This window comes from Sphaerodactylus townsendi, linkage group LG09 (genome assembly GCF_021028975.2).
Source record: "Sphaerodactylus townsendi isolate TG3544 linkage group LG09, MPM_Stown_v2.3, whole genome shotgun sequence".
Classification (NCBI taxonomy): domain Eukaryota; kingdom Metazoa; phylum Chordata; class Lepidosauria; order Squamata; family Sphaerodactylidae; genus Sphaerodactylus; species Sphaerodactylus townsendi.
In genome coordinates, this window is record NC_059433.1 from 85,861,369 (window position 1) to 85,874,231 (window position 12,863).

Sequence of the window (12,863 nt, forward strand, 5' to 3'; positions counted from 1 at the left end):
CGCCCCCGCCTCCTTCAAATTCTCCAGCGGCTCGGCCGCCCCCTCACTGCTCCATGCCTTCATTTTCTGATAGCCGCGGCGCCTCCATCAGAAATACGTAATGGCGGGTTTCAAACATCCCTGCGCGGATAGAGCGTGTGCTTAGCCACGAGCCTCGCGAAAAAAAGGAAACCCTGGCGGGAAGAGCGATGCCGATATCCTCGCCCTATGCCCGTTCACTTCACGGATACCGAATGGGAGGGTGGCATTATTGACGGCGGAGTTGTCGAGTACCATGCCCTTTAGGTTATAACATCCTCACGAGCTCCGCATAGGCGATCGCGAGGGCGTAGGAATCACCAGCCCCTATGTGAGAGGCATGCTGAAGCAGTCGCTTAAAGGGAATCACCCTAATGGTTCAGGATGACTGGAAGACCACCTTTCGCATGCTTTTGAGCCCTGCACAATATGTGATCTGGGAAAGCGAGTTCCATGCCGGCAATGTTTCGCTAGGGGAGCAGCCTACCGGTACGGCGCCTACACCGCCCAGCGCAGCTTCTCACAGCCGATGCATACGCCCGTAGCCCAGCGATCAGATTGTCCTGCCAGAATGTCACGCCTTCACGATGCGCCTCTGAATGTACTACTAAGGCGTTCATCCAAAGGTTCCCAATGCCCGGCCAGCCAACCCAAAGCTTCTCCGCTTAAATCCCGGCAAAAACCCCAAGAGCCCTCACAGCTGAATTTGTGAACCCAGGCTCCAGGAGGCTCTCAAGAGGCAGGTAGAATAGCGAGGAGGCCCAAAGCGAGAGCTCCTCATGCGCCTCGCCATGGAAGAGCGCCTCCACTGAGTGCCGCAGAACAATCACGGGCCTAGGCAAAAGATCCTGAACGTAGCCGATATGGCTTAAGGCTTTGCCAGGACATCGGATCCTCCAGCCCACCAAGCTAGTCTCCTCGCCATGCAGCACTCTCCACCGCCAGGGGAACAGCCCCAGGATGATTGCCTTCAATTCGCGGCAGATCAGGACACTTCGGAGGGAGTGTAGGCAGCCCGGCGGGGGGCCTACAATCGATGGAGGAGGATCCCCAGGAGGCCGAGGCCGAGGCCGCCAAAAACCCGATGCCCGGTGCCAGAAAGGCTTCCACTGGAAGCGATTGCCCGTCGGGAAACTTCGGCCGGGCATCTCCCCAGCCCAGGACCAGGAGAGTACCCCAGAGCAGCCCCGAACACCAGACCCACACCCAAACCACCCCCTCTTGTGGCATCACTGGCTCACATGCACCCAGCCCATCTCCTTTAAAGTTCCCCCACGAGGTCCTCGTTGCCCCAACCCAGTATAAGCGACCCCCCCCATCCCAGCGAGGGGACCGATTGGGCTGGTGCTGCCAAAAGGCACCTCCGCCCAGCTGAGCAGCGGTTGTTCATCATCGAGGTCATCGACTCCACGCACCAAGGGACCCATCCACCTCAAGTCTGGACAAACATCCGCGCAGGAGCTGCCAAGCCGGAACCAGCTGCGCACAGCTGATCCTCCACTGCCCCATCAAGCTGCCAGCCACCAATGCAATAATAAAGGCCACTGAGCCCCGGCAGCCATCCAGGGCGCAGCTAACACCACCATCGCTTGGCGGTGGAAACACCCATCGAGGAAGCTCCGCCGTACCTGGAGCTCACTATAGAGGGGTGTCTGTTCAAGGGCCTTGGTGGACACCGGCGCTGATGGTGACTGTCATCAGGGCAGCCGAGTGGCCTGACCAATGGCCAACCCGAGACCTTGTCCGGCACATCTGGGGGTGGGGGGGAAAACAAACCGCTTGAGGCGGAGCATCCGCCTCGCTCATCACGGTCCACAGCCCAGGACTTGAGCTGCCGCTCGCTGTCCGCATTCCATCGTTTCCTGTGGGACATCCCATAGTTAACCTCTGGGGAAGGGACTCCTCATGAGTCAGGTCAAAAGCGCACCTTGGTCTGGGATGGATAAACCCATCACATAGGACCATTGATCCTGATGGCGTGCCTTCTGAAATTCACATTCAATTCCCGCGCCAAAGAAACTGTTTTTCCCTCCTGTTTCTCTCCCTTCTATTCTTCGACCCGCTTAAAGGTGGGAGGGCCAATTTGGCTGACTGTGGCCCTCCCTGGATTAAAAAATCTGGGGCCCATCCTGGTACCGCAAGAGCACTGCCAGGACAGGCCCCAACTCATAGGGGTTGCTGCAAACACACATCCACTCATGATTTGGGTGGGTGTGGTGTTTACCAAAGCGCAGGGAAGCTGTATGAATTCAAGCGTGCAGGCCCATGCGCTTGGCCAAAGCCGCCCCTTAAGGAAGGCCGGTCTCGACAAGCAGCATCTCCCTGAGATAATAATTCGATCACAAATTTAGCACCACTCCAGCCTTCCTGCGTTAACCACCAAGATCCACGGTAAGGTACATTCCCTTGCAAAAGAAACCCCCCCTTGTCCTTTGTGTTGTGGAAATCCACCCCTATTTGCCCCTGTAATCGCCTTACTCTCCCTGATGTATTAGAGTCACCCCCAAAAGCGCTCCCAAAGTCCTCTCTTTGTGTTTGCAGAATTAGCATGCATACCCACAATTACCCCCCCAGGGTCCGCTCGCCCCCTCACTCCCTTTGAGGCTTTCCGGACCCTCTCGACTTGGCGCACTCCTGATGACGCAGCTGAAGCCAGCGCTTCCATCGGGGATCGCCATACCCTCTGCCACTCCCTGTCCAAAACAACTTAAAGAAAAGAGGGAGTAGGCGTGCCCCCAACTTAGAGGCGCATTAAAAGCAACCCCTACGCAGGCTGCAGGATAAGCCTTCGTATATAGTCTTCTTTATATCAAACACTAAAAATCCAACTTAAAAAAGCTTGATCGCTTGACCTCCTCCCGCCATGTCGGCTCTTCCAAGCCTGGCAGGACCCGGCCCCCTCCTATGTAACCTGGGGAAGGGGGTGTGTTTTCAGTCCTTCTTCCTACAGATCTCCTGTGGATCCCGACTCGGCCATGACAGTGCCAGCCCATGGAATGGCGCCAGGGAGGAAACCGTAACCCCATCCCAGAGATGGAACGCCCATCTCTGCTGGAGGATCCCGCCCAGCGGCCTCAACGGAAAGCGCCGCCAATCCGGCGCCCAGATGGTCCAAAGACCCGGATGACCTGGGGGGGGGAATGTCGGCAGGCGACCTTGCCAGCCAAGCTCAAGAGCTGCATAATCGCGCAGCAAAGCCACCCGAAGGCGCCAGCGAGGAAATCTCTGTGCCGCCCTCTTTGCAATCATCACTGCCAACTTTCGGCGGCCACCATCCCTTTGCTCGGTATGCTCTGCTGCCTCCTGCCAGTGGCAGTCGGCCACCCCCTGACGAGCTTTGACCAAACCAACATCTGGGAGCAATTTGCTGCCGCTGCCAACGTTTCATCCTTCTGCCTGGGCCAGTACCTAGGAGTCGGGAGCCTACTAAGCTCCTGCCTGCTCCCCGTTTGCAAAGCCCCTGGAGACTTCCTAGCGGAGTCTGGCTTAAGCCCCTTTATGAATGCTTCGTCCATCAAGTACTCTATAGGGCAGTGATGGCGAACCTTTTTGAGATCGAGTGCCCAAATTGCAACCCAAACCCCACTTATTTATCGCAAAGTGCCAACCTGGCAATTTAACCTGAATGCTGAAGTTTCAGTTTAGGTAAAAAAACGGTTGGCTCCGTATTTCTCCACCCACCCCCCCTCGAGCAGGGGCCAGCCTGCTCTAGCCTCCAGCAAGTCCCGTGCGGACCGTTCTGTGCCTCTCTAGCATCTCTGCCTCCTCTGCGCCCCCACCCCTCGGGCAGCAGCCACCTGGAGCACAGGCACCAGGCCCGCCAGCCGAGTCCTCCCTGGTCACCACGGTGCACGCACGTTGTGCTCAGTGGCCCAGGCCAGCCTAGATGTGTGTGTGTGTGTGTGTGATTTTCCACCTCACACACGATGAACTCTGTGTGCGCGTGCCCACAGAGAGGGCTCCGAGTGCCATCTCTGGCACCCGTGCCATAGGTTCGCCATCACTGCTATAGGGGTACCGAATTGATCCATCCCCAGTACTTGCATCTTAAGCTGACTTGCCTGCAGTATGACCCTGTTTGAGTACTTCGTGCACCATCTTCTCCATACATCTGGGACCAGTTTTCAGCACTTGAGAATGTGAGAAGCAGCTTATTGTAGATGTGATTAATTAAGTCATAATACAACTAAACACAAGCAAAACTAAACAATTAAACTTCCATACAAATAAATTATTAAATCCCTTTTAAAAACAGCGGTTAAAACAGATTTAAAGTCAAATTCAAAAATTCAAAATTCAAAGTGCCCAGCAAACCCATTGTTAAAAACCCTCCCCACGGGAAGACTGCTGGCTCCGTCAATAAGATACAGGTAGAAACGAGAACGGGGGGAGGGGCACCATTCAACGGCTGGTTACTCCAAAGGCCCGGTGGAACAACTCAGTCTTACAGGCCCTGCAGAAATCACCAAGGTCCCGCAGGGCCTGGACAGCATTTGACCCATTTGTTTCTCCCCCTGCTAAAATTAGTGAGGGCAGGGATGGGAGGTTGCCTCCTACCACCAGGTAAATGGCAACCCTAGCTGCCACTCAGATCCGAGCAGGCTCAGAGCAGAAGCACAAAAAAGGCTAAGGGCATTTTTCCTTGGGGCAACCAAATACCTTGGACCAGAGTTGGGGCAGTTCCAGTGAGTGCCAGAAGTGACATCAATATGTTGCTGATGATGTGGGGACTAGGCCTCAGTTTGCCACTGGGAAGTTTCCCACTCCCAACCCTCTCTCCTGCTGGCTACCAGGGGTTAAATGGCAACCCTAGTAGAGATTCTCTGGTCCCTAACTCCATGCAGTCTGTTGGTCCTTTTGGTGTTTTGAGAACAGGAAGTTGCAACAACAAAATAGCTGCCATGGGGCCAGGGCAAAAAAAACAACAGCAAGAGGATCCAAGCCAAGAATTCTCCCATGTTGGAGGAACATGCTTCCAAATGGGACTGTCCCTGAAGACCCAAAGAACCTCCAGGGCTCTTCATACTCCAATAAGCTCAAGAAGAGCAAGAACTGGTATTCTGTTTTGGGGTATAAGATGCTCTGGGAAAGAAGCAAGTAGCTGCCATGCACCCCAAAGGTGGGTTTCATGGTAAGAACACCACATTAAGGATCCACCTTGAAGATCACCATCTATTACTTTGTTTTAACATTTCAGGATCCATTTGGTACTATAAACTTTTTGTGTCTGTTTTTCATCCCTCTACTTTTCAAACAGAATGAGAATTATCTAGGTAGTTTCAGTAGTGAATATCCTGCATATCTAACTCTGTATGTGAACCACTCATGGTATTGATATTTGTCATCTTTGCATATTTCTGTGTCAATTGCCTGGAGTCATTAATATTAAACCTTTCTGTTTTAATTTCAGCAAATATTATAGAGGAACAACCTGAAAGGATTCAACAAATAGACAATCAGCATTTAAAAGACTGGCCTTCTTTCTAACCACAACAACAAAATGAAAGAAGTATAAGAAACCTTAGGCAGAAAATGATGTACTGATAAGACAGAATAGAGCATTCAGCACCAAAATATGGGAGTATAATATAACAATTAAATTCACAAATTGTGTACAATATATCAATAAGTATGGAAGGCATAATATGAATACATTTACAATGATATAATGATATTGATTATTGAAAGCCAGACCATAATTTGTTTTGATTCAATCTTCAAAATTTAACAAAAGTTCTGAAATCTGCAGCCATAATTCACATGAAGAAACAACCCGGATCACAATACAATCTAATACATGTCTTTGAAATAGCTGAACAAATAAAACATGTGTTAATATAGACACATAAGATACAATAAATAAATAATCTAGGATTTCAATAATTACAATTATAATGATTTAATATTTTATGTAGTGAGCTGCTTCAAGCAGGTCTCTGTTGCCATATACATTTTCTTATAAACAAATGAATTAACATGCTATAGAAATCTGAACATTCCCAAAATCATAAAAGGACACTAATTCTTATTCAAATTGATTTTTTAAATTTTTTCAAAATTGAAAAGTATAATGCCCAGTCTCAAAAAAATGGAGCAGCCATCAGGAAGATGAGGAGAGAAAACATCCCAAAGCCAATTCCATGGTTGGCCATAGGTGCAAACCTGCAACCCTAACACTGGGTTTGTCTACTTTGACCAGAAGGAATGATGGGATAAGGATTGTACAGGCAGCACCTTCTACTTGGCAAAGAGGTGAGTCTTTCACTGGAGATGGTACTACAATTATCTTCTCTGGATACACCCAGCAACCTGGAGATGACCCAGCTATGTCAACACGGCAAGCCATCTGGAGTGCTAATTCAGTACACGCAAACTGCAAGGATTGGACATGCAGCTGAGCTTGTTCTCCGGTTTAATGTGGCCATTACTGTCAGAACATCACCTGGAAAAAAAATACTTCATTCCCTGGAAAATATTTTAATGCATCAAATAAAAAAGACTCTCTCGTCCTTTTAAATAAAGGCCCTGTTCCTTTAAGCCAGTAACTGGAAGTGCTTTGGGAATGTTGATTATTATGCTTCATAAATATTCATAGCTTGCTTCCTATTCTTCTTCCCTTGATGACTGAAAGGTAAAATGTCTCCTGAAAGTCAGCACTGACTGATGCTACAGCGAGGATCAGCTTGGAAAGAAGCTCTGGCTTCAGTCTGAATGTACAATTCTGAACAAGCTGGAAACCTCAAACATTTTGGGCAGAGCTTACCCTTATGATGTGGTAATCCTGAAACAAAGCCAGTTAATTAAACCAATAGCTCTTGGAAGCATTGAACCAAAATGCATTTGTACCTAATTTCCCCACCACTTGTAATGTCAAGATCCGTACCACTAATTACACCAAGTATTTTTGAGAGGGGCACTCTGGGGGCAACAGTAACAGAACGGTCCTCTGCATCTTTCCTCAGAAGGATGTTTTGCTGAGCTGAATGAGAATGACTTCCAAGAACGGGTCCATAACATTGTAGGTTCAGGCTGCACTTATGAAGACACTTGCTATGGATTAGTCCCACTGCAGCAGGGTTACAGTGGAGTCAAGTGGCCAACTGGTGGTCATGGGGGGAGAGGGAGGAAATCCTGTCCCTATAATAAGCGGAAGTTGCCAGTTGAAGCTTTTTATAACATGGAGCTAAATAAGGTCACCTGATAATCGCTGTGGAAAGGTACAGCTAGACTCTAGAGCAGAGATTCCCAACCAGGGTGTCATGAGCACGTCCCAGGGGTGGTAGAAGAAGAAGAAGAAGAAGAAGAAGAAGAAGAAGAAGAAGAAGAAGAAGAAGAAGAAGAAGAAGAAGAAGAAGAAGAAGAAGAAGAAGAAGAAGAAGAAGAAGAAGAAGAAGAAGAAGAAGAAGAAGAAGAAGAAGAAGAAGGAGGAGGAGGAGGAGGAGGAGGAGGAGGAGGAGTTTGGATTTAAATCCCCCCTTTATCTCCTGCAGGAGACTGAAAGGGGCTGACAATCTCCTTGCCCTTCCCCCCTCACCACAAACACCCTGTGAGGTAGGTGGGGCTGAGAGAGCTCCGAGAAGCTGTGACTAGCCCAAGGTCACCCAGCTGGCGTCTGTGTGGGAGTGTACAGGCTAATCTGAATTCCCCAGATAAGCCTCCACAGCTCAGGCGGCAGAACTGGGAATCAAACCCGGTTCCTCCAGATTAGATACATGAGCTCTTAACCTCCTACGTCTTGACAATGACAATGCTACCGCCTCCCCCCCTCCCCCCATACCGGAATCAAATAGATTTTGATGGGGGGTGGTGGAAACCTCATGCGTTCCCTTTAAACAACAATGAAAAACAGCATTGTTTTATTTGCCTAAATTCAGCATGGATTGGGGGGTAGATTTAAAGGGAGCTCTCCCTTTAAATCCCTCCAATCCACACCAAATTTAGGCAAACAAACAATGTCAACGTTGCTTTCCCACCCCTCCCCTCCCCCTGCTTGCCACTCCTCCCACCTACAGGCCAAAACAGAAAAACCCTAAAAAATGCAAAAAAAAATTCACATGAACCTCAAGGGTACGCTGAGATATGAAGAGCGAGGTCAAGGGTACCGCGACATCGAAAAGGTTGGGAAACACTGCTCTAGAGGAACCAATTTAAAAGTTGGCACCCCTGCTGTGAAGGGAAGGGAAGGTCTTTGCCTGGGTGCCATCAGTCCTGCACTTTTATGCAGTCATGACAGGGAAAAATGAGAGATGAGAGAACTAAGCAGCACAGGAACAGACGTGAGTGGATGCTATTCCTGTCCCCTCTGGCCCCTGGCTCCCACTGTGGTAATAAGGGTGTGTTTTCACACCCTGGGCTGGATGCAGCCATATTCCTGAGAGTTAGCAGTCCAAGAAGGCTTCTTCTTGATATGCTGCCTACCCACAAATGCTGCATTCACACAGCCAGTTCAATATTATCTAGAATTTACTGCCTCTCGGGTTTTTTTTAAAAAAGGAAATCTATTGTCCAAATTTGTAGGAGCGAACCCTCTCCCCAGCGGTATGTCTGTCAAAGGGCACACCACAAGCAGTATCTCCTATGTTGCTTATAAATATAGCCCAATGACAGGCGAGGGGCATTTCCTGTGTAATACAACTCCTTCCCACGCCATTGAGGAAATGTCAGCCCTGGGTCAGGCACGCTGAGCCCATTCATAAAATAGGGGTGGGGATAGAACATTGCCTGCCTAACCAAACTGAAAGAAGGATGGGCTAAAACTGATCAACAGACAGGCCAGCAGCAGGCAAATACCCTATGGCTCTTCTATGCCAGCATTGCCCTAGTTTTCAGAAGGGGCAACAACACAGAATCAGGATAATATGACCATATGGCCTCCTCTCCCACAGCCCAGAGCATCATCACTAAGGGCAATCTAAGAACTGTAGGGTGAAGTGATAGAACAGACAGTAGTGTTAGAATTCTGTACATCTAGATCACATGGTGAAGTGTTCCTGGTGTAAACAATCTCCTGCAAGAACTAAAATTAGAATATCCCGCTGTACTAATTTATTATAGGCAAGTAGTCTTTGTTAGCACAGGAGAACGTTCGAAATCATGATCCCCTCATGGGCTGTCTGAAGTAGCACAGTCTAGAATTCTACCATCTTATTCTGGATCAGATGCAGATTAGCGTGGACAGCTTGAATTGTATGGCATTTTATTATCGATTTGAGTGAGAAATATAGCTGCACAGCAACCGCAGTTCTCCCACCCCCTTTTGAAGCAGCATGCCTTTTTGCTTCCTGTTTTTGCTTTTTAAACCAAACTCTCCCAAAATTTAGATAATGATCAGCCCTCATTGGGGGGGGGGGGGCTGGGGGTTGGAAGGGAGTGACATTGCACCTTTATGCTTGAATGGAAGTGTTTGTATTATGGACAAAATCCCCTTTTTTGCAGGTGAGATTCTGACTTGCACAAGGGAGAATCAAACATTGTTCCAAACCCACAAATTACTCATAAGTTCAAAAAAGGTGCTCCATTTTCATCTGCCTGATACCCATGATACCCTGTTTTGGCTCATAATATGTCTCAGTGTGAGAAAACGCCAATACATCATGCGATTGCACAGACCTTGGGACTCCTGTTGCATTAACTGCGGAGACCACCAGATGGCATGAGGATGTGAGCCTAGGGGGGAAAACTCTGCAGTTATCTTGCATGCTACTCTTTTAAAATCTCTTTTAAAAAAATGCCTAAATTACAAATGTTAAAAAATGGCAAGTTTGATATCAAGATTTTTCAAGAGACAAACTGATCAGAAAGCTGCGCATGAAACAGATATTAGAGAGCTTTTGGTGCATCCATGAAGTGCTTTGGTCCTGCTTCAGAGTAACCCCACTGTGTAAAGCAGGCTGCCCTGAATCAGGAAGGGAAGGGGGGCATTTGCTTGCAGCCAGCTTCAACAGCACTTGTTTGTGTTTTGTCAGACTTAATCTGACGAGAAGCACATGTGGGGCAAGAGGAAGCACACTGGGACAAGAAATCTTGCTCCAACTCGCCTCTTCTCTCGGCACACCAAAAACAGGGAGAGCGTCAGTATGTTCATGGACTGACCAGTATGTCTGCATTCTGCAAATTTCATAAACACCAAAGAGGAATAGCTTTCAGTTCTAAAGAACTGTTCCGTCCATTGCAGCTGTCTCTATTTCACAGGGAGAGCCCTTTATTCTGGCCCACGTCTTTGCTAAACCACTGTTCTTGTTTTTCCTTTGGGGGGGAGCAATTTTAGTATTGAATGTTAGAGCTCCAGGGAGGTGGGTCAGCTTGGTCTCCAAGGTCTCCAGGAATTAAATCTGAATGGGGTAGTGGTGGATGATCTAGTTTCTAGATGCATATTCATGAATATGAATCCACATATATGAATACAAATACACATTCCATACTACACACCCTGGCACTTTGATATGCTGCAGCTGAGGTAGAGCAGAAGTCCCAGAGAGCCTGGTCTGATGTCACATGATGCAACTGTCTTGCTGGAGCTAAGCTGGGCCAGTTTCTAGATAGAAGTCTGGCTGGGAACCTTATCTATCTGCCAATCTATATAGTTTGTATCCACTTCTTTTTCCAAAGACCTCAGAGCAGCTTACATGGTTCTTGGTTCCTCCCTTTTATTATCACACCCAACCACCAAAACAGGTTAGGCAAAGAAAGTGTGAGTGACCCAAAATCACCCAGTCATTTTCAGCACTGAGTGGGAATTTGACCCCAGGTCTCCCCTGTTTTAGCTGCTCAGCTCTCTCATCTATGGCTGATTACCCATTCCACAGCCGCACCCCGCTGAGAGCATCAGAAGTGCTCTCGCTTTCCCTGGGGAGAGCGAGAAGCACATGTGGGGCAAGAGGAAGCACACTGGGACAAGAAATCTTGCTCCAACGCGCCTCTTCTCTTGGCACACCAAAAACAGGGAGAGCGTCAGAACAAGATCACTAGTGAATAATTGGCCTATGAAGCTACTATACCACACCACACTATGGCACTCCAGATGTTCATGGACTACAATTGGCCATGCTGGCAGGGGCTGATGGGAATTGTAGTCCATGAACATCTAAAGTGCCATAGGTTTGCCACCATGGCCCTAGGCTGTCTTATCTGTAAAAGAAAGTGATTTTTTTGGAACAGTTGTTGGACAGCTAGACTTTTCTAGCTGCTTCTTTTTTCACCAAACACCATCTTGGTGTTCAAATCAAGGGTGAAGAAGGTATTGGAGCAATTAATTACATTCAGAAGGCTTCTGTAAGAGAGAGTCAAGTCGGGTAGCTGGCGGCACGGTGGTCAGCCCCCACACATACAGAACCCAGGAGAGTTGCCATGATGCCAAGTCCACCCCTGACTCCCACCATGGTGAAAAAGTTGAAAGGCAGCAAAAGCCAAGAGGAAGCAAGATGCTGCTGTTTTGTGTGTGATTTTGCTGTCTAGTCACAGCTTATTTCAAGGAAAGTTTTTTCAAGGCAAGAGATGTTCAGAGGTGGTTTGCCATTGCCTGCCTCCATGTGGACTGAGATAGTTCGAAGAGAATTGTGACTGGCCCAAGGTTACCCAGCAGGCTTCCTGAGGAGGAGGAGGAGGAGGAGGAGGAGGAGGAGGGAATCAAACCTGGTCCTCCAGATTAGAGTCAGCTGCTCTTAACACTACTCCACACTGATTCTGTGCTTTATCTATCCCCAAATTCCTATCCAACAGAGGAGAGAATGCAGGCAGTAGTGACAGACAGAAAAGGGAGAAGGCGTTGCTGCTGACGATTTCTCTTCCTTCCTCCCCAACCTGCTACCCCAGCCCCAGGTAGGTGAAGGGAAGAGGGAAATGCTTCTGTCCATCTTTACCTTCACAAGTTTTTTGCATGTCTCTACTTGTACATGTCTACTGCAAATGCTAAACAGGAACAGCTGCATTAAGGCATCACAGGAAGATCGTTTCAAATACATCTCATAATTAGCTGTACTGCTGATGACACTCCCGCTGGTTCAAAAGCTTGTCATCAGAGGAAGAATGACAAGGAATGAGATTGAGTCAGTCTCTGTGACCGACTGTCATCAGCAAAAATGCAACAGCTATTTCCAGTACTGGTAAAACAATAAGGGCATGTGGTGTTCTATAAGCATGCCCACTGCCTTGAAGGGTTTAAGTGCCCCAAACACACATGTGAAAAACAACATCATACAGCAGAGGGTAAAAAGGGGGATTAGGGAAGAGACTGTCTGGCTCATTCCTCACATGCAGAATAATGCACTTTCAAACTGCTTTCAGTGCTCTTTGAAGCTGTGCGGAATAGCAAAATCCACTTGCAAACAGTTGTGAAAGTGGTTTGAAAACACATTATTTTGCGTGTGCGGAAGGGGCCTCTCAGTGGAAGATTATATACTTTACAAACAGAAAGTCCCTGGTTCGGGGTCACTGGAATCTCCATTTAAAGCATTTCAGGTAGCAGGAGTTGGGACAGAACTGGAGAGCTATGTCAGACAGAATAAACAATGTGGAGCAATTAATATAGACTGTAATCTTGCTCTCAAAACAGCCCTATCCAGTTTAAGAAATCAAATGCAGATGTATTCACTAATCTCTGGCAGTTCAGCAATGATCAAACACATTCAAGGCAATATAAAGGTAAAAACTGAAATCTGAAGCTCTCTATTCTTGTTACTGGAAGATTCAGAACTTTGGCTTGTACTAAACCAGGGGTCTGCAACCCGCGGCTCCGGAGCTGCATGCGGCTCTTTCAGCCTTATACTGCGACTCCGCATGGCCTGGAGGTCAAAGGATAGCGTGGGCATGTCCCTCCAGCCCTCCAGAGCAGCGCTGGAAGGAAAGGT